This window comes from Anolis sagrei, chromosome 3 (assembly GCF_037176765.1).
Source record: "Anolis sagrei isolate rAnoSag1 chromosome 3, rAnoSag1.mat, whole genome shotgun sequence".
NCBI lineage: Eukaryota > Metazoa > Chordata > Lepidosauria > Squamata > Dactyloidae > Anolis > Anolis sagrei.
The window spans coordinates 135107504-135133586 of NC_090023.1; the positions used below are offsets into that span (position 1 = coordinate 135107504).

A 26083-nucleotide genomic window follows, 5' to 3' on the forward strand; every position below is an offset into this window, starting at 1 on the left:
ATAGGGGGTTTTTTTTGTTTCCTCACATAATAGTTGCACCCCCATTTGAGGCTCATCCTTCCTTCCTTTTTTCTTCAAAGGCAAGGCAGTTTAAAAATGATAAACTGAGTTCTCTAAAGCTCTGCTTTTTCCTTCTCCTCTGAGGCCCTAAGACAGTTTAAAAGTCCTTAATTTTTATGTTCTCGTGTCTAAATGTTGTTTTATCTTATGTTTAATTGTTTTGTTGATTTTAATGCATAATTTTCTGTTTACTTTAGATTTATTATTTGGTTTTATATGTATTTGAGGCATTTAATTTTGCCATTATTTGTTGTAAGCCACTTTGGGTCCCCCCTGGGGTGAGAAAAGCAGTATATAAATACAGTAAATAATAATAATAATAATAATAATAATAATAATAATAATAATAAATTGTTTAATAAATAATGGTAGTAGCATAATAAACTCATAATGATAATTAAATCATTCCAAAAAGAAAGCAACAAACAATAAATTATTACTCCACATATTTGAATACATTGAATGCATTGAAAGTATTCAAATATGCTCTGAATCAAACCACCTCTTACTGATAAACAAAATCCATATTCACAAATTCTGGTAAACCTTGTAAATATGGATTTTTATTTTTTCAGAGTAACATATCAAGCTATTTGATCTGCTATCACAAGGCTTCTTATACTATTCCACTCCCAATCCTTTTCAGCTTGAAAATATTTTACATGACTCCAGGTATATAGGTAAATAAAATAGGTATAAAACCAAACATTTCCTTAAAAAGCAAATTAGCATATGCAAAACTTGCCAAATTGGCTGATTTTCTTTTTTACAAAGCACAGTTGAAGCATCTTCTGCAGAGTGCACTGTAAACACCCATTTATGAATGATACCATGGTTAAAGAAGGAGCGTGCTAGCACACAGTAACTACTCCAGCATTGTTTGGGAAATACAATTGAATAGTTTTCTATACTAACATAAATACATGAGCTGAATGTATTGCATTCATTTTTTTCTAGTTATTCTTATCCTTAGTAGTAGTAGTAGTAGTAGTAGTAGAGTAGTAGTGTTCCTTCAACTTGTTTCTGATTTATAGCAACCCTGCACCAACCCTATCATGGGGTTTTATTCATATCATGAAGTATCACGATCACCTAATGAGTTTCTCTGAACTAGTACATCATCATCATAATCACCATCACATCATAACTCTGTACTGTAATGTATGCCTTTTTGAGTCTCCTTGTGGAGAGAAAAAAATGGGGTATAAAAAAACATAGTAATGTAATAACATACAAATAAGCTATTGTGGCAGGATATGTATTTCACCAACCACACATTTCTCCATTGCATGCTCCTACAGAGATGGTTACATTTAAAGCAGCCTTATAAATGGGTGTGTTTCCTGGACTGAGTCAGTGCTCTAGCCTTAATTATGTCTAAGGTATGAAGAATCACTGAAAATTCTCTCATCCCTCTTTTGTGCACACAGATCTGCAAGGAGAAATGTATGCCATGGATATCTCTTCACAGATCAGTGAAATGGTGATTTATTTTACTTTAACATGAAAGTATTTGATATACCTTTCATGTTCTTAGTGTAGCTAAAAGACTCATACTCCAAGGTTGGAAAGAGAAAAATTCACCATGCTTCATTCGACAGATAAAGGACCTTTACAGTTTTAACCACACATCAATTTGAATAGTACAAAAATCTGCCTCAAGTTTGTTTGCTTGCTTTTTGGGGAAGTGGGTATGCAATTCGCTCATATGAATATATCTGTGTTTCCCACATTCTTGCCATATTCATCTCTTGACCTTTTTACAGCTTCTGCTTTTATCTGTCTTTTCCATGCATTTCTATATTAAACATCCAATAAAAAATTCTGGAATCATTCATCTAAGCAAAAACTCTCAGATCAAGATAGCATTTGAGTTTAAATCATTCTTACTGAGTTCGAAACCTATGGCAATTAAATTCATCCCTACATGCAGAAGCCCAGTTCCAAGTCAGAAAACAACAATATTCATAACATCAGCAGCCAAAGAGCCAAAGGAAAGGAGCTTGGCTGAAGGGAAGGTGGATCTTTACATGTTCTGGATCAGATCATTTCAACTGTGATTAATTTGCTTATAGGATGGAACAGTACACTGGTATAAAAGACGTTATTTGAAAACCTAGCCAATGTTGCCCTTTCCTACTTTTAGGGGAAGCTTACAATTTTGACTTTTGCAACCCCTTATTAATGCGAGGTACTGCTTTTCAGAGAATATTAATGAGAAGTTGAATGCTTTCCAGGAGAGCAAACAAAATAACTGCTGCTGTGAAGAGATCAAGATCTCAGGCAAAGGAAAGCTGTGCCAGATGCTCACTTGCATAGGTAGTATTTGAGATGAGTCCAAATCCATTTTAAAGGGGTCAAATGGCTTTTACGGGTGTCAGGAACTAAGATAGATAACTTTCTGAATTATTGTTTTCCTTTCAGAGTTGGGGTAAGGAACAGCTGAATAAAACAACTGAATACTATTCCACTTCATCACACTAAAGAAAAAATCCACTTAAAATCCAGTTTCTGCCTCCTGCAGAATTCTGGGGTTTGTAGTTTAGGGAAGAGCCTTTAACAACCTCACTAAACTACAAACCCCAGAATTCTGCAGGAGGCAGAAAATGGATTTTAAGTGGATTTTTCTTTAGTGTGATGAAGTGGAATACTATTTGGTTGTTTTATTCAGCTATTCCTTACTCTATTTACAAGTAAAATCTGGAGCCCAGTAATTACAATATGTTTAATTAAAGTTAGATAAATTTAATAAGATAACAACTTTGAATAATATTATAAAACAAAATACATTACTTAATAAAAGGTATTTGTATGAATCAAGCATACAGTGGTTGTTACAGAATTTCAATGATGTAAGCATGAAATGTATAGAATCTATCACCTTAAGTCCATGATTGATAATTGTGTTTTCTCAGTAGGAAATGTCATTGTTTTTGGAATACTGTGTCCTTTAGAATCAAAATGTCTTTTAAGAGGGTAGAGATAACTGCTTATTCATGGTTGTAGTGGAAAAACCGGTGGTGGGATATGACATATCTCATGTTGCATCCAGGGTGCTACTGAGCAATCACATGCATTATCATCATCATAGGCTATCACTTGTGGCCAACTATGATTGTCTTCAAAGGGTAGAGTCTTGGTGGGTCCATAAGTGACTGTAGAGACCTAGTCTAGATCCACTTTGACATTTCCATCTGAAGGTGATCCAGACAAGGGTTTGCTTGATGCACATTTTTCTTAGCACTTTCCTTCCTTTTGGCCTCTATGTGTGCCTCTTTAAAACTGTTGGTATATAACATTGGAAGATTAAATATCATATTTCATTTACTGTGATCTTACCAATCTTTTTTTTAATGTCGATATCTCAGCCAGATTTTCACAAGCACTGTAATACTTGGATGCACATTTTCATTTGGTACCCTGATTTCACTCCCCCCCCCCCCACCACCACCAGCACTAAATTAAGTGACTGGCATACAACACTAATAAGATGCATATTACTGACTTTAGAAAGTCAAAGCAAATTATTTACCATGGGGTAGCTTTCTTTGGTTCCAAAGTATTATAGATGCAAATCTTTTGAAGGCAAGACAAATAATTGTTCTTCCCCACTTTGAAAACGTCCTCAAAAGTTTTGTAATTTTCAATCACATTTTTTGTGCAGAAATTGCTCTTTTTGCACAGAAAATATATTATTCTATGTACTGCTAAACATCGCTGTAACTGTTAGGGATTTACATTTACTCACCCAATTAACATTTTTTTAAAAAAATGTTGTGCATGTGAAAATTTGAATAAAGTACCAGATACATTAGTAAACAATATTTGGGTAATGCCTGTTCAGCAATTATATAATTGAAAACTGTGGTTATGATCATGTAATTTTTGGGATTCACGTTTACAGTTATGAATAATCAAATGTGTTCCTTAAAATCTACATTTTAATCTGGTAGCACAACAACCAAAAGATTTACAAAGTACTGCAGATTGGAGCACTTAGAAATGATTCTGTAGTTGTAATGTACTGCAAAAACCCCTTCAGCAAATGCAGACCACTCACGATGGTATCTTGGAAATTAATCTTTATTTTGCTCTAAGTTGGTACAACCAGCAAAAAGTTGCCAATGAAGCTTGCCTGTGAAAACACTGATTTTTCTTTACTCCTAAACCAAGCCCCCCTCCCCTCAAATTTATTACAGGTCAGTTCAAATCAATTCTCATCCTTCCTCCCCACAGCAGTTCTTATCAGCCTTTTCCCAAGAGAAGTTTCCTAGATGTCCAGGTGTTATTTTTCTCTCCTCCCTGGTGCCTCTCTCTGGTCTTGAACTGTCATGGAGGAATTATGGTGTTTTCACAATAGTAGTGCCCTCCCAATCAAAAGCTGTCAAGAGAACTGGCTGTGGGAAAACCCCACAGCACCCTTCATTTTCTGACTGAACATATTTCACAACTAGGGAAGCACTTCAGATATAATTCCCACCACCCTGTAGTGCTTCAGAAAAAGTAGGGTTTGGGAGTGCGGCACCATCCAAAGTAGCTATAATGGCACAGTTACAGCTGATGTTGCAGGATCTCAGCTCATGTTTTTTTTTTTACTTGATATCACAACTGAGATAGCATTGGCATACTAAAGAAGAAGGGTCACCCTTCCTATTTGAGAAACAGAACTATATGCATCACACAATCTGTCATGTGTTGTCCGAAAGTGAAGGGTGGATGACTGTGGTATCTCGCAGGTAAAGTGTCTTGGGCTTGCCCTCATAATCTGTATAGTATTTGCTGTTCTCTGCATTTTCCATTGTGAATTCCACACTTCCTTTTCAGAATGAGGGCAGAACAATTTTCTAGCCTGAGGAGGCCTTAAAGTATTTGAGTTGGTTGATAGATCAGCCTCTTTTTGACATAAAAAAAAAACAAAATTTGGCACTCTATTTATCATCTTGGCACATACTTTCAATAATGTTTGCAGTGCTCCATAGGTATTATTTACCTTGAATTTTCAATTTCTTTCCCAGATGAATGCTTACTATACAAAGGAAGAAAGCGAAACAAAACAATCTAACAAACGAAAGCCAACAACCAATAACCACCATTCCTATATCCAGCCACTACTGTCAATGTCTGTATAAATCAAATACATTCGAAAACAGGACAACTGAAAAAGATTAAAATTGCTATTGATGTGAGAGTTTCAATAATAACTCTTGAAAAAGGAAAAGAATTACAATGACCGAATAGTTGGCAGATTTTCTATTGCAAGAAATTCCACTGCCATTTTTTCCTTTCAAGCAATGATTCATCCAAAGCTTTGTTTTAGGCACAATCATGTATATATGAAAATAAAGTTACATTAATTACATTGCCTAATTCAGATATATTCCAAACGTGATTGATATGATTTGATTATTGTATTGAAAATGGGCAATCATTTTCTCGGGAGGAGGAAATGTTTTTTTTCACAATGTAATAATAATATAATACTTTATTTCTAGACCACCCTCTCTCCCCATGGGGACTCAGGGCAGTTTACAGGCATATAAAAGGCAAACATTCAATGCCAATATTGAGATCATACAATATCAAAAATGCAAAGTAGACAGAAAAAAAGTTATAACCAAAAATCAAGATTAAAATAATAAAAATACAAATAATTAAATAAAGCATAATTGCACTAAAAACACAATTGCACAAAAACATATATCATAAACAGTTAAACAACTAAAATGTAAACAATGGACTACACATGCAGCCTAAGCCCAACCTAAGCCACAAAGGCAAATCCTTTGAAGGTTCACATGAAGGAGGCTTTGGGAAGTTTAAAATGGTGTCCTCCCACCAACAACATCTTCTTCTTTGTAGTTGTATGACCCACCATCAGGATAGTGCAATTCTATAATTGATTGTGAAAGGACTGGGTAGGACTCCCCCCCCCCCCAATATTTAAACTTGTGGGGGATTTCTGTTAGAAATGGAAACTTGCAGGAGGTGGTGTCAATTAAATATGTTGTCACTGGCATGTTAAAAGTTCACATTTGATTTGGTAGGCACCATGGCATCCCCTTTGTGGGTGAAGGGTGGGCTACTGAAGCAACCAAAAAGAGTTTTGATTGCCCTCGGTGCTGGCCCAGGGTAGTCTGTGGAGGTAGTCAGTGACGTGACACCTGTCCCTCGATTATACCTACCAGGTGGATTTACTAATACTACTGTAAGTTTTGCAGAAGTTCAACAAATACATAAATAAATAGGTCAAAAAGTGTCCCCTTTATACCATATCACTGTTTTCTGACCTCACTTCGTAGTGGGTATTCAAATGTCTAATTGGTTAATTGCCTTTTTCTTTTCTTTTTTGGCACCTCTACATTTTTTTCAGAAAAAAAAACCCAGAAGTAATTGGTGGTGGTGGGAACGTCTGCCTCTAGAACTTCAATGGAAAGGATACATGTCCCAGTCAAGATAGGTGGGCTTCACCTTCCAGATCATCTTACATATCAGGCATATTAATATGCACACATAACTACTTAAGGTAAGTAATTTACCATGGTCAGTTTGGGAAACTTCCTTTTAGGCATCTCTATTCAAATGTACAGTAAACTGGATCTCATTTTTACATAAGGTGGAAGGGGCAATGTTTTGCCAACAATTTAAGAAGTTAGAATTATGTGGCAAATATTGTCCTATCAATTCCAATATAACTCACATGATTTTGCCAAGTTGGCTTTATGGGTGACTCCAGATCTGAAAATTGGTAAGGAAACATTTTTATGGAATATATGGTCCAATTAAATCAGAAATGTCATGTTAACAATACATTTTTGCTTTCTTTCTGTTGTGCAAGAATGGTTTCAGCTTCCTTTACCAGCTAAATAGTAGCATATAAAGCTAAAACATTTGTTCTGCAATCCAGATTTGGGCCAAAAGCTTTACATGCATCCAAGACATTAGAGGCATTTAATCTGACCAACCAAGTATCCAAACTCTGTCTGTCTGTCTGTCTGGGGGGGGGGGGGGGTAACACTCATGGTAAATATGACATCAGACCTTTACAGCAAGAATGAAATATAGAATTTGGATATCTGACTGACCAATGATGATCAATTTAACATCTGTAAGTCGTCTGACTACGGATCTAGGACTACCTCTTGTGCAGGAAATTGTAGTTTCTGGTGTATTGATTACCACAGCATCTATTCAAGATAAGTCAAGGTCAGAAAAATGTTGGAGATGTAATATTGTTAATGCTTCCTTAACACATATTTTTGAAGTTGTCCCATAATAGCTACATTTCGGGAGGAAGTAATCATACAACTAACTTTGTTTTTGGGAAATAACTTCACATCCAGGGATGTGCAAGTTCTTTTATATTATTCATCTAATTCTTGGAAATTAACAAATGGCCAATGTATTATTAATTTTGGTGCCCTTTTAACTGCTAAAAGATGGATAATTTGCTACTTGAAAACATTTATCTCTGTCATGTAATTGATAAGATTGAAAAGAATGATGCCTGGACAAGATGGATTGTTATTCATGTTATTATATTGGAACATTATTGTATGTAACTGAGATTCCCGTGAATGTAAATAGTTCTTTTTAAAAAAATTATAAACAAAACGTAGGCTCCTTCTACACTGCCATATAATCCAGATTATCAAAATAGATAATCCACATTATCTGATTTGAACTGGTTTATCTGAGTATACACTGCCATATAATCCTGATTATCAAAGCAAATAATCCAAATTCTTTTTCTCCATGGCCCCAGACCATATAAGGATGGATCTATACTGCAATATAATCTAGATTATCTGCTTTGAACAGGATTATATGAGTCTTCACTCCCATATACTCTAGTTTAAAGCAAATAATCTGGATTTTTATGACAGTGTAGAGGGGTCTTAGTTTTACTTCTCTTACCAGTTGATAAGCACAAATCCTGATGATTCTGATTTATTCATTGTGTTAGGACATTTCAAAGGACTGAGTCTTGCATAGATTTTTGCCAATGCTTTCAGTAGTTTACCTCTTAACCTGTTTAATACTGTATTTGATTCATATTAAACTATGTCCTATGTTTGTGGTTATCACAAGCTGATTTTTTTCATGATCTTGACTGAATGTTCACAGTTAAGTTATATTCCCAGCATGTTTTAGCAGGCTTAATGAACTCCTAGGGGGAACTGGGATATCTATAATACAATTAACTTCCCATTCTCATGTAAATGAGAAGATTCAGGGTCCCTAATGGAAGCTATTGGGTGTTATTCTTTTTTTCTCCTGGTTGCAGCTATGAAATGATACACAGAGCCTTGAGCTGAAATTTAGACTTCACTAATTTGTTCTGTAACATGGGGGAAAATGCTTTAAAGGGACGTTAAACATAGTTGTTTAAATGTATCTGATGAAACAGAAATAATCACCTCTGGCAAGTCTGTCACTCAGAGAGATTATCTTTTCCTTCTCATGCTCCTAGAGAAAGAATACTCTGACATGCATTTTGCAAAATGCATTGTGTGTCATAACATTTTAAAATACCCACTGTTGAGGTTATTGATCTATGTTGAAATTCACAAATTCATGTGCACACACACTGGTATATGTATGACTCTAAACTGAACTACATTAAAGCATAATATAGGCCATGCCAGATTTTATGTTATAGTCTGGCTTTTTCAAAAGCCACACAAATTTTGTTCAAGGCCTGAAACACAATATCTGACTTTGGTTAATTATATGGTTGCAAATATAGGTATATAGTTCCAGGCCTGTAGCGAGGGGGGAGGGTTTAGAGGTTCACCCCCCCCCCCGAAATGTTTCAGATTTTTTTAAAAACCTGGTTTACTCATGAATTTTAACTGGTTAACCAAATCCCCATGCTAAGTCTATGAGATGCAAAAAATAAAGAGTCCCTCCAGAACTGCAAGCACTATCTCAGGCAAATATTGACAATTTATTCAAACTGTCATTACTTGCAGCAATAGCCGATGTAGTGAAGCAACCAAGTTGGGTGTGTGTTGAATGTTCTCATAAGGAGGCCAGACTTGGTGGAGGTGGTTGACAGGGGTGGAGCTGCATGCTATGGAAGGCTGCTCTGCCCTCTGCTGTGCTCTTTGCTTCAGCGTGAGCTAATAGGCAGGTTTCAACCCCCCCCCCCCCCGTGAAAATTTCTAACCCACCCACCCCCTGAAAATTTCAACCCCTCCAGAATTTTTTTTCTGGCTACGGCCCTGTATAGTTCTATAGTTATGTAATTGAAAATACATCATTTCTCCTTATATTCAAATCCAAGGTACTGTAATTCACTGAGGCTGAAAAGGCTGGTGATTCAAGTTAGATAGAAGGGAATACATCTTCAAACAAGACACAATTATGGAATTTGTTATCACCAAAAGAAAGAAAACATGTGATGGTCACTAAATTGCATAGCTTTAAGTGAAGAACTGGCTCAATTCAGGAAAGATAAAGATACCATTAACGGTTAATTGTGATTTTATACTACTTTGAGTATTAAAAGAAATATGACCCACAATCAGTTTGTATGTGTGAATGTGTATGAGAGAGAAATGTAAAAGGAGATCAGTTTTGTTCTGGGATCAAGAAACATGTAGATAACCCCTGGAGATCTAGATTTAGAGCTCTATCTATCTATCTATCTATCTACAGAGGGAGAGAGAGCGGGGGGGAGGGGGGAGAGAAATGGCCCAGCCCTATTATAGCTCTACAGCAGGCCCTGAAAATGAATAGCCCCAGCCACTACCCTATCAGTTGGGGCCCTGTTTTGCACTTTATCCACTTCCCTGGCCCTATGTGTCCCCGTTGGCCCAGCTCTCTTATAGCTGTGCAGCAGACCTTGAAAATAAATAGCTCCAAGTCCCACCAGACCATCAGGCAGGACCACGCTTTCACTTTACCCACTCCCGGATCTTAGTCTATTTTGTTATACTAGCCCACCCCTCTCGTAGTTGTCGAGTCCCACTCTGGAATTCTGGCCACTGGAAGCTGAACTTGCCTGATGGAAATTAGTACTGAATTGGCTTTTAATTTTAAATATGTACAACTGTTATATAGTATTATGTCAATGTTCTATAATGATTATTTTGTATGTTTGTGTGTTGGCAATTGCAATGCTTTACCAATGCTGGAAACCGCCCTGAGATAGAATGGTATACAAATGAAAGATTATTATTATTATTATTACTATTATTACTATTATTATTATTATTATTATTATTATTATTATTATTATTATTATGTGATTAACAAAAAGGTTGTTTTTTTTATTTTAAACTATCCATCATTTATCACTAATGAACCAAGATGATGATATGGCCTGGAAAATTGATTTACTATATTGTTAGTGCTCTGGTTGAACTATGGGAGTGTCAAGAAAGGGACTCTCCACACCAACCCAGTTGGTGGGGAGAGCGATTTGCCCCACCCCCTGAAGGGAGAGCAATGGGAGGTTCCATTTAGAACCTCCTGGAAAAGGGGCGGGGGCTGGCTTACCACGTGAGCCAGCTCCCCTCCTTCAGTCTTGTCAGACTTTCGGAGAGACAAGACACGTTTCAGCTGTGCTCCAGGTCGGTGGGGAGCACTTTGGGAAGGAGGGTGCGGTGCCTCCTTCCCCTTCGAGGTTGGAGGCCTTGGCGAGAGTCTCTCCGGTTCGCCGGGGGCTGTGGTGCCGCTCGGCTGCACTTCTGAAGCGGCGCGCTTTGGGCCAGGGCCTGTCCGTGGCGTCGAGTGGCGTGGGCTGGACGTTAGGCCCCTGGCTCTGGGCAGGCAGCGCGCAGCGCGATCGGCGCTCTGGGCAGGCGGCGCGCAGCGCGATCGGCGCCGGTGTTCGCGGCTGCGCGTTACGTTCTGCGGCGGGCGCGGTTTTCGGCGGCCGTTTTTTGCCATTTGCCGCCATTTTTGAGCCGAGCGCGCCGCGCCTGTTTGTTAGGAGCAGGGTTTCAGGGGTGCTCCTGGGCGCTGGCAGCGTGCCTGTGGCGAGCGCTTTAGCAGCGCCCGTGAACCAAACGACGCGCGGCGCGTCTTTTGCAAGGAGCGCGAGTGATGGCTGCTCCAGGGCGCTTGCTGCGCGCCCACGGCTGGCATTTTTGGGGACACAATTTCTCAGCGCCATCTTTGCTTTGTATGTTAGGGCCGGATTCCATTTGTGCATTAACGGCCGCCATCTTGGGAGTCTATGTGACGCAGTTTTGTGGGGCATAGGCGTGAGAGCCTTTGGCCCTGTGCCATGATTACGGGGGTGTAGTTTGATCCCTGCTATAGGGAATAAAGGAGGGAATAATAATGATAACGGACATACAAATAAAATTAATGCTTAAATGAGTAAACACTAGGACATCTTCAGTGATCAATGTCTCCCCCCCCTCTCCCTTGTGGGTGAGAAAAATGGACACTGCCAATTGGCTGGGTTATGGGGCAGTATTCGGCTAATTGTGTGTGTGTTTCTCTTTTGGGGCGGTTTATCATATGCGTGCATCTTTCAACTGGCGGTCCCATAGGTGTTTTTGTGTCAATGTTTAACTGAATGAAAATTTGAATATATGTATATATATTTGTAGTAATAATAATAATGGTATTAATACTAAAACATATAAATAATAATAATAATAATAATAATAATAAATAAAAAATAAATAAAAAATAATAATAATAATAATAATAATAAAACAACAAAACAAAACAAAAAGGGGGGGAGAGGGAAGAACTTAATTTAAATACATAAGATTAATAATAAAACTAATAATAATGCATTAAGGACATAAGTTAATACATGAATGTTTCATTGAGCAGTATGAGGGGAGTCACTAATGCATTCAAAGGATGTGCATATTGGGGTGTCGTGCCCAATTTGGTTTAGTGATGGGAAATGCGTCCTGCATATCAGATATTTACATTGCAACTTATAGCAGTAGCAACTCTTTATGTCTGTTATGTGTTAGGGGGTTAGGGTGCTGTTACCTTCTCCTCCTGCTGCTAATCTTTTAGGGCTCTTTTCCAACTCTTTGATTCTATGGTGCTAAGTCAGCATAGGGAGAGATGTGGAATGGCACAGGGGGTGTTTTTTCAATTCTTTGATTCTATGATCATGGGGGCTGGTGGAGCTCCGACTCAGCGTTAGGTTTGCGGGAGTGCATGCCAACGGGGTAGGGGTACAGGGTGGAGCTGGCTCTTATTGGTGCCTTCTGATCTTTCTTTTTAGAATGCCTTCAAAGAAGAACAGAGGGGGCCCTAAGGGGAAGGGTCCCGCGGAGAAGTCGGGTCACAAGCGGCCCTTGCGACAGGACGGGTCATCGTCGGATGAGGATGGCGTCTCTTTGGAAGACTTAGAGGCCCTGTTGCAGCGTGTTAATCAAGTTGAAAGGAGTAGGGGGGTTGGTTTAGCTGGGACTAGTTCATCTGTTCGCCGGGCAAGCAAGAAACAACTGTTCAAGTCTTTGTTGTCCCGTGTTTCTATTTTAGAGTCGGCATCGACCGTGGGGGCGGAAAGGGCGGTCCAGCTTTCTGACCAATTGGCTGCTCCGGGGGCTGCTGAGGGCTCTTCGTTGGCATCTTCAGCTGTGCAGGCCGTTACCGGCACCGAGGCGCGTCCAGTTGTGCAGGCCGCGTCCAAGTCTTCAGCGGCTGCTGGGGCCGGACCTAGTCAGCCCGCGGCATTGGTCTCGGGGTCCAGTGCTGCGGCCGGGTCCACTCAGGTAGTTGGGTCGATGGCTGCTTCCTCCGGTGTCGTGGGGAGCGAGCAATTGGTGTCGGCTGTCCCAGCAGGTAATTGCACCACACTAGCATCCACATCTCCTGCAGTTACATCAGTTAGTACGGCTGCTTCAATTGAATGGCCGTGGGGCCAGGGACGGGCTCAGTCGGTGGTGGGGGTGCAATCACAGGGGACCGTTGGGAATCAGTTAGAGGGTGGTGTGGACCCCAAGACGGGGGAAAAGACGGATGATGCCACTTCTCAAGCAATCAAGCCAGTCACTGTCACCTTAGAGTCGGCCCGAACGGGGGAAGCTAATAAATTCTGGGGAACGGCCAAATGGCCTCCGCAAGCGACCCCTACTGTCAGTCTTTCTGGTCTGGGCTCTCATTTAGCTTCAAAGACAATGGAAAAGATATTAAGAAATGAATATGTGGATATCTTTTCCCTGTATTTTAGGGATATGGATAAGAAAGAGAAGGATGAGCTAGATGAGGACAGTAAGGAGAGGATCAAAAAGCGCAAGGTTGAGCAGAATTGGGAGAATTGGCTCCCTTGCTTTACAATGTATGCGAACCTGCTTTCTGATGCTGCCCCTGAAAGGGCTACAGCCTTGTGGCAGTATCAGAATATCATTAATAAGGCTTATGTCAGCGGCCCCCCTAATGCTTGGTTGGAATATGATAGGCGGTTTAGAACCGAGGCGGCTTCCCATCCGGATAAGCGTTGGGACTTGATTGATGATCAAATTTGGATTGAAGTGATGAATCCATCTAGGGCTTCCTCTGCCTTGAAGGCGGACAGTGGGCACACTATTCAGAACACAGCGGGACAGCCTTCTCGGCAGGGGGCTCCCCAGCTGCAGTCCCAGGGCCAAAAGCCTTTATGCTGGGAATTTGTGGCTCAGGGAGCCTGTTCACGGAAGGACTGTCGATTCGCGCACTCGTGTGCCATTTGTTATGGGTCTCACCCATCCCGAAATTGCCCCAAGGGGAGAGCTGTGAGAGGTAATACGAGGGACACTCAGTTCGTTAAGAAACCTTTCGGACAGGCCGCGGTGGCTCAGGGGCCTCAGCCTAATTAGGTTAAATCAGTTGAGAGTTTGGGTGGATCGGTGCTCAGATAAGGGGGCAGTTAAGGACCTAGGGAAGGATTTAGAGGGTTTTTATATTCCCGTGTTGGGTCCCCGGTCTCTCACATTACACCAGAAGGAACGGTTGAATTGGTTAATTTGGCACTCATTCCTTTCATACTAGGGGCGGCATCTTTGGCAGCTCGCTAGGGTTATAGTGTTCTGTCCTTTAAATTACTGGGTGGGGGGAAGTAGGTCGATTACCGGCGATAGGTTCGCCCTGCGCTTGTTTGTTTGTTGTTTATTTTGCAGGAACTGCCAGGCTGGTGCATAGATGGAGAATCCTTGTTGTGGGCATAATTATGTCCACGGGGCGGAGAGATACGCCAGGAACTCATCCTTTGGCCAGCATCTGGGTGCGCTTCCACTGCATTGGCGAGTGGAAGGGTGTTCGTGGCCTTCGCTGGGCCGGGTCGCGCTTCCACTGCATTGGCGAGTGGAAGGGTGTTCGTGGCCTTCGGTGGGCCGGTGCTCCATATCGGAGGTAACGTTCTGGGCCTGCTTAACAGCAGGGCCCGGTATCTACAAGCCCGTGCTGGCATGTTAGTTCTGGCTGGCATGGCCCCGGGTTCACATTGCTTGGTCGGCTATCATTCCACGCCTTCGGTGGCCAGGAGGCGGTGATGTCAGGACGCTCGGGAAGGCCAGAAAGCGTGTGAACCGGGCCATGCGCACAGCTTTAGCACGGGGCAGGGGGTCTTACATTCCTCATAAGGACATCACGCATGACAAAACACAGTTTTACCGTTCTGAGGGTGTACATTTAATGGATTTGGGTAACACACAATTTTTAGCTGATTTGCAGTTAAGCATTTAGGAAGTTTTAAGGGGCTTGGTGGGGGATGGGGGCGAAATGGACATTTGCCCCCAATCTGTGGCATAAATAGTTCAGGAAAACACTGACATGGAGGTATACACATGGCACCCAGTAAGGGTGGGGGGCATTGTACAACAAACACTCACCTAGAAGTCAACAAATGGGTGAGGGGACATCCATTGGCCCAGTTAAGAGAGAAGCTGATATCAATAATCGGACAGGCTTCTCCAGACTTTTACCTTCAGGTTGCCCGGTTGGGGATCCAGGGCACACTGACATCACACACTCAGTAGCTGGGGACGCTGCTTCAGCTTGCCACCAAGTTCCTTGACACTTAGTTTAGTTCAGGTAAAGTTAAATAGGTAACATTCAATAAAGTTGCCCAATTTGAATCCATACCTTTGTTGTCTGTCTCGTTATTTCAGGGGTTAAGGGGCAAGGGACTCTCCACACCAACCCAGTTGGTGGGGAGAGCGATTTGCCCCACCCCCTGAAGGGAGAGCAATGGGAGGTTCCATTTAGAACCTCCTGGAAAAGGGGCGGGGGCTGGCTTACCACGTGAGCCAGCTCCCCTCCTTCAGTCTTGTCAGACTTTCGGCCCGCCACTCCCGCCCATTGACAGTATATTTGGTTGCCCGTTGGAGCCGGGTAGGAATTTTTTGCCTCTCATGTTCTGGGGGGTTTTTTCGCCTACCCTATACTGTTATTAGGGGCTAGATGGAGTGGTTTGGTTTAACTAGGCCAGCATAAATAGTTCAGGAAAACACTGACATGGAGGTATACACATGGCACCCAGTAAGGGTGGGGGGCATTGTACAACAAACACTCACCTAGAAGTCAACAAATGGGTGAGGGGACATCCATTGGCCCAGTTAAGAGAGAAGCTGATATCAATAATCGGACAGGCTTCTCCAGACTTTTACCTTCAGGTTGCCCGGTTGGGGATCCAGGGCACACTGACATCACACACTCAGTAGCTGGGGACGCTGCTTCAGCTTGCCACCAAGTTCCTTGACACTTAGTTTAGTTCAGGTAAAGTTAAATAGGTAACATTCAATAAAGTTGCCCAATTTGAATCCATACCTTTGTTGTCTGTCTCGTTATTTCAGGGGTTAAGGGGCAAATGGTTTTCAATGCTGGATTATACTGTGCAAAAATAACAGATGCTTATGATAGCCTGAGCAGATTGCTACTCTGATTTAAAATAAGGAGCAAAAATACTACAGGGCTAGTGTGATCTCTTCATGCCATATTTTCCAAGTGTTTTTTCCCCTTTCTCTAATATATCATACTGATAGGTGGATTCATCAAGGGGAGAGAAAGCCAATAACAATATCAATATGTAATTGCTTCATATATCGAGTGAAATCAAAAGACATTCTATGATAAAAGAATTCAGGCTTGCAGAATCTATTTCACTTTTTTTAGTACAACCCTGAGATCTACCAATTGGAACCTCATATTGGAAACACTTGCATAGAAAATGAAAGAATTCTCATTCTCAATTTTTTAGTTAACAGCCAGATTAGAGGAGAACTCATAGTCTCACCACATAACTTCAAATCTCTGCATTTCTGCAGTATTCAGAAAGATTCGGGAGTCAATCTGTTGCTGCTGTTCTTCCCTGTACAGGAAACAAACAGTTTTGCCAATCCAGCTTCATTTGACCCAGAATTTTAGGAGAGCTGGATTTTCTATGTATGCCCTCAGCTTTAAGACCACTTAATTTGCTATGCTCAATATTTTGTGAGTTAAAAAGTGTATTATTTTAGCAGATGTTCACATGCTATCAAAGCTGATATTTTCCCCTTCCTTGGAAACTCATTAAGGGCTGCTGAAGGGCACAGCACTCTTCATTAAATGAACAAACAAACTAAAATCAATCACCTTCCTAACCGTTGTTCCTTGAGCAAGATTCAGCAACTATTAATTCCAATATGGATTCCACCATGTCAGTATAGTAATATCAGAGAACATTGAGTGATCATTTTAAAAAACCAAATAAAGGTACTTGATTCAATGCACTGATGTAGGTGAACTTTACTATTATTTGCAACCATAAGGCTATATAAAAATCAATGTTGTAAATATGAGGCAGAAAACCTGAATTCTGAATGTTATAAATGCAGCATGACCTCCATATTTGATATATCTTTGAAAATACCCAGTGGATAGCATATCATACCTGGTCAGAAGTATATCATAGATTCACATGGGAAGGACCTAAAGCAGGGGTCCTCAAACTTTTAAAACAGAGGGCCAGTCCCTCAAACTGTTGGCGGGCCGGATTATAGTTCGAAAAGAACATGAATGAATTCCTATGCACACTGCACATAGCTTATTTGTAGTGCAAAAACATTTAAAAACAATACAATAATTAAAATTAAGAACAATTTTAACAAATATAAATTAGTATTTCAATGGAAAGTGTGGACCTGCTTTTGGCTGACGACATAGGATTGTTGTTATTATTGTGTGCTTTCAAGTAGTTTCATACTTAGGTTGATCCTGAGCGAGGGCCGGGTAAATGACCTTGGAGGGCCACATCTGGCCCTCCGGGCCTTAGTTTGAAGACCCCTGACCTAAAGACATAGACAATTCCAGAGGGTGGCGGAGGAGGATTGAAGCATGAAATGGTGCATAATGAATCCATGGAAAAAGAGGGCTACACTGTATGTCCAACCGTTATATAGACAATTATGATGATGACAATAATATAATATTTGTTTATAAACTGATTTTTCTCTCATATAGATATAAACGCTTTGCAATTAACTGCAATTTTCATACTGAATTTAAAAGAAAGATGTTTTAGTTATTCTTGATAAAACGGCCAATATGACACAACTTTAGATCAATACAAAGTTGAGTGGCAGAATTGTCTCACAGGACAATTTTGCCACTCAAGTAAAAACATTGTGCTGTCAAACGCTGTGTTTTATCCAGTATCCTACTGAGCTCCTCCTAGAATGGTAAAAAGGAAGGATAAATAGTATAGTCTCACTCCTTCTGCCCATTCTTTCAAGTAATTTTCCTCCCATTAGAAGAAAACAGGAATTAAATTCTTTATGCCAGCCCCAATTTGTTGAAAATTTTCTACCAACTCAACACAAGGGATTTTTCATCTTTTCAAAAACATGTTCCTTGCCAAACTGGAGGCATATAACACACTTGGGTTGGCAGGGACAATGCCAAAGTCAATGCATACAAATTTGCAGATTCCCCTCACTGAAGAACAGTTGTGGATGTTTCTCCCCAAGTGCACATATTTGAAAACAAGCACAAAATGTGGTTTGAAGACATTTCAGTCAATAAGAATGCACTAAATCAATGTGTTCACTTTAAAATTTATGCATGAACATTCACACTTTTTTTTAAAAAAAAAAAGTTTATTATTATTGGAGTGTTGTGTGTTTTCCGGGCTGTATGACCATGTTCTAGCAGCATTTTCTGACAATCTGAATTATTATTATTATTATTATTATTATTATTATTATTATTATTATTAACAAAAAGGATGTAACCAGACACAGATCAGACATGTCACCAGGATGAATGTTGTACTGTTATTTAATATAATGTATCATTTTGATATTCAGATCATGATTTTGTTTTTCTTTTCTCACTCCATAATTTCATTGTGCTTATTGCATTTTTAGGAGTTTAAACTTTGAAGTTTTAATGCTTTTCCATTTTTAATTGAAGCAGATCTCTTTGAGTATCTTCTGTAATCATAAATCTCATAAATATAATAAGTAAGGTAATCAAAGGTATGAAGTTTTTGAATTGCTTTATATGTATCCGTTTCTTAAACCAATTCATAATAATGCACAAGGTCAACATCAGTAGCTGGAAAGTGATGTTTTCAGATGTTAATATTAGATGGATGCATTCTGCAAAAGCCTTTCATGTGAAATATGATTGATAATTGCAACAACTGAGATTGATTTCTATTCACTCTACAGGGTTTGGTAAAGATTATAATATAATTATTATAGAATAATTTTGGGATAGAATAAGTGGATAATATAATCATACAATTGGAAAAGACCACAAGATCCATCTAGTCCAACCTTTTGCAATGCAAGAAAATACAATCAAAGCACTCTAAACAGATGGCCATCCAGCCACTGCTTCAAAACCTTCTGAGTAGAGTCTGCCACACTCCAAAGTAGCATGTTCCACTGCCCAACAGCTTTTACTGTCAGGACGTTCTTCCTAATGTTTAGGGAGAATCGCTTTTCCTGAAATTTGAATCTATTGATACATGTCTTTGTCTCCAGAGCAGCAGAAAACAAGCTTGCCCCCCTCCTTAATGCAACATTCTTTCAAATATTGAAACACGGCTATCATGTCCCCTCTCAACTTTATCTTCTCCAAGCTAAAACATACCCAGCTCCTTAGGTCCGCATAGGTCTTGACTTTCAGACCTTTGATCATTTGATTTCCTTTTTCTTTTTGGACATATTCCACCTTCTTGAATTGTGGTGCCCAGCTAAATTCTTTCAGATTTGAATTTTGACACACTTTGGAGTTAAAGGGATCTAAAAATCTATTTTTTTTCTTCAAAAAGATAGATTTCGCTCTCAAAATTTTCACATAAGGAAAATACTGGTGTAGAGACAGAAAAGAAGAGGACAAGGTGCAGGCAACTAACAGAAATCATATCCTTACAACATCTTTCTCCATTCTTTATCAAAGCCCATAATGATCCCAGTTCAGAATTAGAAACTTAGAGTTAACACTGGTTGCCATTGTCCAGTCTAAAGACTGATCTAATGGTAATAATTCTAATGGTATGCTGATTAATCCTTGCTTCTGCTCACATTTTGGTAAATGCAGTGAATTTGCAAAAATACTTTATTTCATATACCATAAATACTTGAAGATACAAACAACAGTAAGCATGCATCTCTATAGTTTGACACCACTTTAACTGCCATGTCTCAATGCTAAGAAATAATTGGAATTCAGGTTTCAAAGGGTCTTTAACTTTCTCTACCAAAGAGTATATTGGTGGCTCACCAAACCATCATGATTCCATGGCATTGAGCCATAGAAGTGAAAGTGGTGTCAAACTGCATTAATTCAAAAGTGTAGATGAGCCCTCTCTCAGCATAATTTGATGACCAGCCACAGAATAATGATAGACCAGACACAGAAAATCTGGGTCTTCCCCTCTGCTGTGTAGATAGATAGATAGATAGATAGATAGATAGATAGATAGATAGATAGAATATTGTTATGGAGACTTTAAATCACAGAAAAAACACATTATTTAAAGAAAGTAGGCTTGAAATAAAAATGAATGCAAATTGGGAAACTATGAGACATCAAAACAAATAAATAAAGCAAGTCATTTGACAGAGGCACTAATTTGGATCGCATGAGACAGCCTATCCCTCACTGTGATCTAGAATTAAAGTGAATTCTCTAGCTACACACAGGGTGATGGATTAGAAGAGAGAAGAACAGCCTACATGGGGACCAAGGATCCTGCTGTGTTGTCTCATACAAAATGAATAACTGTGCTATATTATTAAGCCACCTACATTTTTCATGTACCTGCTGGAGATTTGAAAGTATAAGCAAATCATCAATAAGAATGTTTTGCTACTAGGAATGTTTCATTGGATGGATATTCAGTTAATGGATGCCCATCATAAAGCAATTGCAGACTACAACATTTTACACAAGTGTGAGCATATAATGGCAGTTAACATCTGGCTTGTAAAGACAGCCTTGGGATTCTAGAAGTCTAGGTGCGTTTTGGCAGTGTGTTCTCTCTTTGACTTAATGAGTGTGCATCAATGCTGTATAAAGGTAGGCACTTTGTAGAATATTATGATTCCTACATTTAAAAAACAGCAGCAACCTGACTCACAGATCAGCATTACAAAAATAGAGAAGACAATTTGTTTCAAACTTGTTCTTGTTCTATTATTTCCATCTTCCAATACAAAAAGAAACAATTGGGTCCAGATCTGGTTTTTTGAAATGATTTGAACTAGCTGAATTAACGTGTTGAATATGTACAACCAGAAGTAATTCACATGTACAACCAGAAGTAATTCTTGCTGAATTCAATGAAGGCAAGTGGGACAAAAATAATAACTCTAGTATCACAAATGCAATAGTATTGGGGTAGGGTGGGGATGACACGTCAACACAACTAGGGGCCTGTTACTCAATGAGTGGAGTTTTAATTCCTCCAAAGATAATTTTTGTAGTATCATAAAGACATATTTGTCATCCAGATTGACAACTGGAAAATAGAGGGAGAAAATGTGGAGGCCGTGACAGACTTTGTATTTCTAGGTGCAAAAATTACTGCAGATGCAGACGGTGTCCAGGAAATCAGAAGACACAGGCTGCATCAGAAAATGTTTACTTCTTGGGAGGAGAGCAATGTCCAATCTTGATAAAATAGTAAAGAGTAGAGACGTCACACTGGCAACAAAGATCTGCCTAGTCAAAGCCATGGTATTCCCTGTAGTAACCTACGGATGTGAGAGCTGGACCTTAGGGAAGGCTGAGCAAAGGAATATAGATGCTTTTGAGCTGTGGTGTTGGAGGAAAGTTCTGAGAGTGCCTTGGACTGCGAGAAGATCCAACCAGTCCATCCTCCAGGAAATAAAGCCCGACTGCTCACTGGGGGGAAGGATACTAGAGACAAAGTTGAAGTACTTTGGCCACATCATGAGGAGACAGCAAAGCCTAGAGAAGACAATTATGCTGGGGAAAGTAGACGGTAAAAGGACGAGGGGCCGACCAAGGGCAAGATGGATGGATGGCATCCTTGAAGTGACTAGACTGACCTTGAAGGAGCTGGGGGTGGTGACGGCCGACAGGGAGCTCTGGTGTGGGCTGGTCCATGAGTTCACGAAGAGTCGGAGACGACTGAATGAATGAACAACAAAGTCATCTGGGATTTCTAATTGTTTTATACTAGAATGGAGCATTGCACATGACATAGTATATGGTGGGCATCCTGTAACCACTGGGCTAATCAAAACCCAGTTGTTGGTGTACACACCAGTGAGATGGTGAATCCACTTTGAGCTCTAGTCTGAAATGTAAAAGAACAATCAAAGGACCTATATGAACCTTGTCTCTTAAAACAATAATTTCCACACTAAAGAGTGTATCTGCTTCTCGCTGACATAGAAGCCACCAGTTGTCACTGTCTCTGATGTACACTATGAAGTCTGTTGCCATTCAGTAGGATGAAATATCTATTGAGCCATTGTGAACTGCATAAAGCCAATTATGAACTAATAGAACATCATTACACTTTATATGCTATTTACACTCAGATGATTTGCAAGGCACAATGTGCTAAGGAAAGCAAAAAGAAAATGCTATGGAGCTTAGTATAACTATATGGAAGATTAGATAGCCAAATGGCATGAAATCTGACATTTGACTATCAAATTTTCTTTGTAAAGTATGATATTACTTAACATGAGTCATTATTATGAAAATATTTACCAGGCAATCTATATAGACAAAAAGTATATTGATGCTTGAACATTTTACATTGGGTGAACTTTTGTACACTTTCCCCCCACTTCTGAACTAATTCTCTGTGTGGAAGCTCGTGGTGCCAGGGTGTTGTCTAACAGCTCTTGAAAGCATCACATGATAAGCAGTCATTAATAATGCATTTTTATGAGAAATTATTAAAGAACAGAGATGCACTCCCCTATCATTTCATCAATATGCTAAAAGCATTTATAAGTGCCATTTTCATTTTAAGTTTAGAGCTAAGAGTGCATTAGTCTACTTTTACATGTTTAGACTAGCCGTAACCATAAAGTGCATGTATTAACAATAACCTGGAGGAAAGTACAGCCTAGTTCTTAGTCCATCCCTCTTAGTATCTGATTTGTAAGGAAGTTTCACAAATATCAAGAAGAGCAAAATTGTACCATAGCCAACTTCAGATGTGAGAAAATCAGTGGCTGACTCATGTATGGCTCCTTTGAAGAATACTTAATACTTAATTTAGTTTTTCATAGATGGTGAACCGCCTTTAGTCACCTTCGGGCTGAGAAAAGCGGTATATAAATGCGGTAAATAAATGTAGAAAAGAAGTGTGTCATTTAGATCAGAAACATCTTTGACATGGGTCAGTTATGTTGTTTCTTAATAGAAACATGTTATCTAAAAGTCTTCTAAAATTAATCTACAATGAAAATTACAATTAATTAATTGTAATTTTTAGCAGTATTTTATAATTTTATAATTTCAGTTAGCAAGTAGCACAGATATCACACTTACTAGCTAATACTCATTTTAAAACTGCTATTCTTTTAAATACATATGCTTGTACCCATCTGTAATAAACTGAATTATGTGCAGCAAAATATGGATTATATGCAGTCCCTGAAGGTTATTTTTATGAGCACCTGTTTCTTGCCCTACCAAATGTCATCAAAACTGCACCGCTGAATTGGTACATCCCTCTTCTTGTTTCTCTTTTCATTCACTCTTATGATTGTCTGGGTAATATCTATGTCATCATATCTGACTTTCATTTGCAACTGATCCATTTATTGCTCCAGTATATATTACTTAGCCTGGCCAGGACTAAGGATAAATAGTTTTCTGTTTGAAAACCTGAGTTAGCTCATGGCCTTGGATTAAAAAAAACTGTTTTGTTGGTGTTGTACCTTCAAGTTATTTCTAACATATGATATTCCTAAGGTGAATCTATCTTAGGGTTTTCTTGGCCACCCAGTGGATTTCCATAGACAAGTGGGGATTCAAACCTTAGTTAAATGCTCATATAACAATACTATCTGTTAAGACTACATGGTAATGAACCAATATTATTATTTCTAAGAACAATCATGCCATTAGATATGATACATGAAATCGAATCTATAGTAGAATAATACTTTGGGGCCAATGGAAGGGATTGTAGGGGTTTTGTAGTCAATTCTTCTGCTGTGCAGAAATACACAAGTAGAGCACTACTGAAATATGGTCAAGCTAGCTCTATTGAACAACCTCTGAAATACTCCTAGAGACAGTCTGTTGAAACTAAAAATGTATTCGCTCATAGTTTGTGGTCTACTAAGAACCCTAAATACTTTTCACATGAACTACTATCAAATTAAATGCCACCCATCCTTTTTCTTTCCTGCTTGGATGTTGTATCTTTTATTTATCCCTGTTGAAAAAAACATGTTTTACCTGTCTTAAAATCCTAGGATTGCTTTTGAAACTGCTTCTAGGGATTTTTGAAGAGCATTCTAATGTATTTTTAAAATTCTTTTAGTTTCTGTATGGTTTTAATTTTTTTATTTGTTTATCTACTCAGGAATACTTCTAACCTATGAAAATGACAACAACAACAACAACAACAACAACAACAACAACAACAACAACAACATTGCCTCCAGAACATGGCCATATAGCCCGGAAAAACCTACAACAACCCAACAACAACATTGTTAGCTTTCACCCAGCTCTCCAACCTGTTAAGGAGAATCTGAATTCTCATACTTTCTTCTCTGGCAATGATTCCCAACCTGTGGGTCCCCAGGTGTCTTGGCCTACAACTCCCAGAAATCCCAGCCAGTTTACCAACTGTTAGGATTTCTGGGAATTGAAGGCCAAAACATCTGGGGACCCATAGGTTGAGAACCACTACTCTAGGTTATTTCGGGCCACTGTCATTAGTGACATCTAATAATGCCTTCTATTCCATCATTTAAGTCACTTATTATGATGTTGAGTAAAACCACGCCTAGGAGAAGTTCACTAGTGGCTTCTCAGAAAAGCAATCATTGGTGAGTAATCCCATAGTTTGGTCACAGAGAATCATAACTCCACTTAACAACTGCACTGTCTAGCCCACTGTTCACTAGTTTTTCATCACGAAAAATACAGATCTTGCCAAAATCCTTACTGAAATCAAGATATTGTAAATCTATAGCACACTGCTGATCTATCAACTATTTATTCCATCAGAAAAAGAGACAAGGTTAGTTTAATATGCCATTGTGTCCTTTTATCACAATCGTTCCCAAAACAAACTTTATACATTCTGCATGAATTTTATTACTGACTCATATGTACATGCAATGATTTGAGAGTCAATCTCCATCTGTCAGCATTCCAATGTCTATGTGCTCCTATGTATCAGTCCACTGATATCCTTTGCATTTGAATTATCCTTTGCATAATTGTATGGTGTTGGTGTGTGTGTATGTGTGTGTTTGCTTTCTATCCATACAAACTGAAGCCATCAACTGAAATTCCTCCAAAAGAGAAAGTTTTATAAGTTTAGTAAAGTTTCCCAGTGTGATACTGTACTTCTCTATCTCAAAATCACCATAAACATTAATATTGGTTATTTGTGAGCTTGTGCTGTGAACATGATATGGTGAATCATTAGGAACAGATTACAGATTGTCAGTTCAGAGGACAAATCCTGGGGCTGGCATTTCAACTGAGTTTTTCTTACAGCAACAAGCTCTGGTGAATTTAGAGATTGCTACTTAAGAAAAAAAACTATGGAGAAATAGCAGAATTCCTACCTTTCTGGTGCATGGCAGATGAAACACCGAATAGAGGAAAAAATCTTGGTCTTGAAATTATTATTTAAAATTATAATATGGGAGGTAAAGAAATAGAAGAATGATCACAGCTAGTTTTCAATCATGAGGAACCAGTGGGGGGAAAGGGCAAACACATTTGCATGATTGCTTAGCCTCATGTAGGCATTTTTTAATTTTCAGTACTTGATTTCTCTAAGCCAAGGTGAGCTCCCAAACTTCCTTCTTCATCCATCACTGGTTCATACAGCAGAACCTCAGAATTCCTAGTATCAGTGACAAATGACCTCAGCCAGAAGTGTTTGATTTGCATATGCATAATGCAATCTGAGAAGTAATGCTTTGGGCAACAGGGAATTCTTGATATAATTATGTTAATTTGCAATATGTTTCTGGGTACACTTTTAATATCAATGATGCTGAAATTAAAGCTCATATATTACATTTAAAATGAGGTATAAAATTAGATATACATCACAGAGTGCATTATATAAGCATCACTGTATTAGAAAATATGATTACAAATTCCTAGATGTGTTTACTCCTAGTTGTTTATTGCAGCACATTCTGTTTTTATAAGTGCACAGTCCTGATTTAAATTTGCATTAGAATAAATGTAAAATAACATATCTAGGACAGTCATATCATTAGCGTGTTTATATTGCAGTGCAAGTCAGCCATAATTATTTACCATGAAGGCGTAAAATATCAGGTTGATGTGGATATGGTTAGAGGATGTTTCCTATAATGTGATGAGTATAATATTCTCTTATGAGCCATAACCTTGAAAAAATAAAGATAATAAC

The 26083-nt window shown here is 39.1% G+C and overlaps 1 long non-coding RNA gene across 1 annotated transcript; it reads left to right on the forward strand.

Moving 5' to 3' along the window:
- The first annotated feature begins 6437 nt into the window (after positions 1-6437).
- LOC137096646 (uncharacterized) lies at positions 6438-25728 on the forward strand. The gene is made up of 2 exons (XR_010909578.1): positions 6438-6583; positions 24038-25728. It is a non-coding gene; the product is annotated as an uncharacterized lncRNA (long non-coding RNA).
- The last annotated feature ends 355 nt before the right edge of the window (positions 25729-26083 follow it).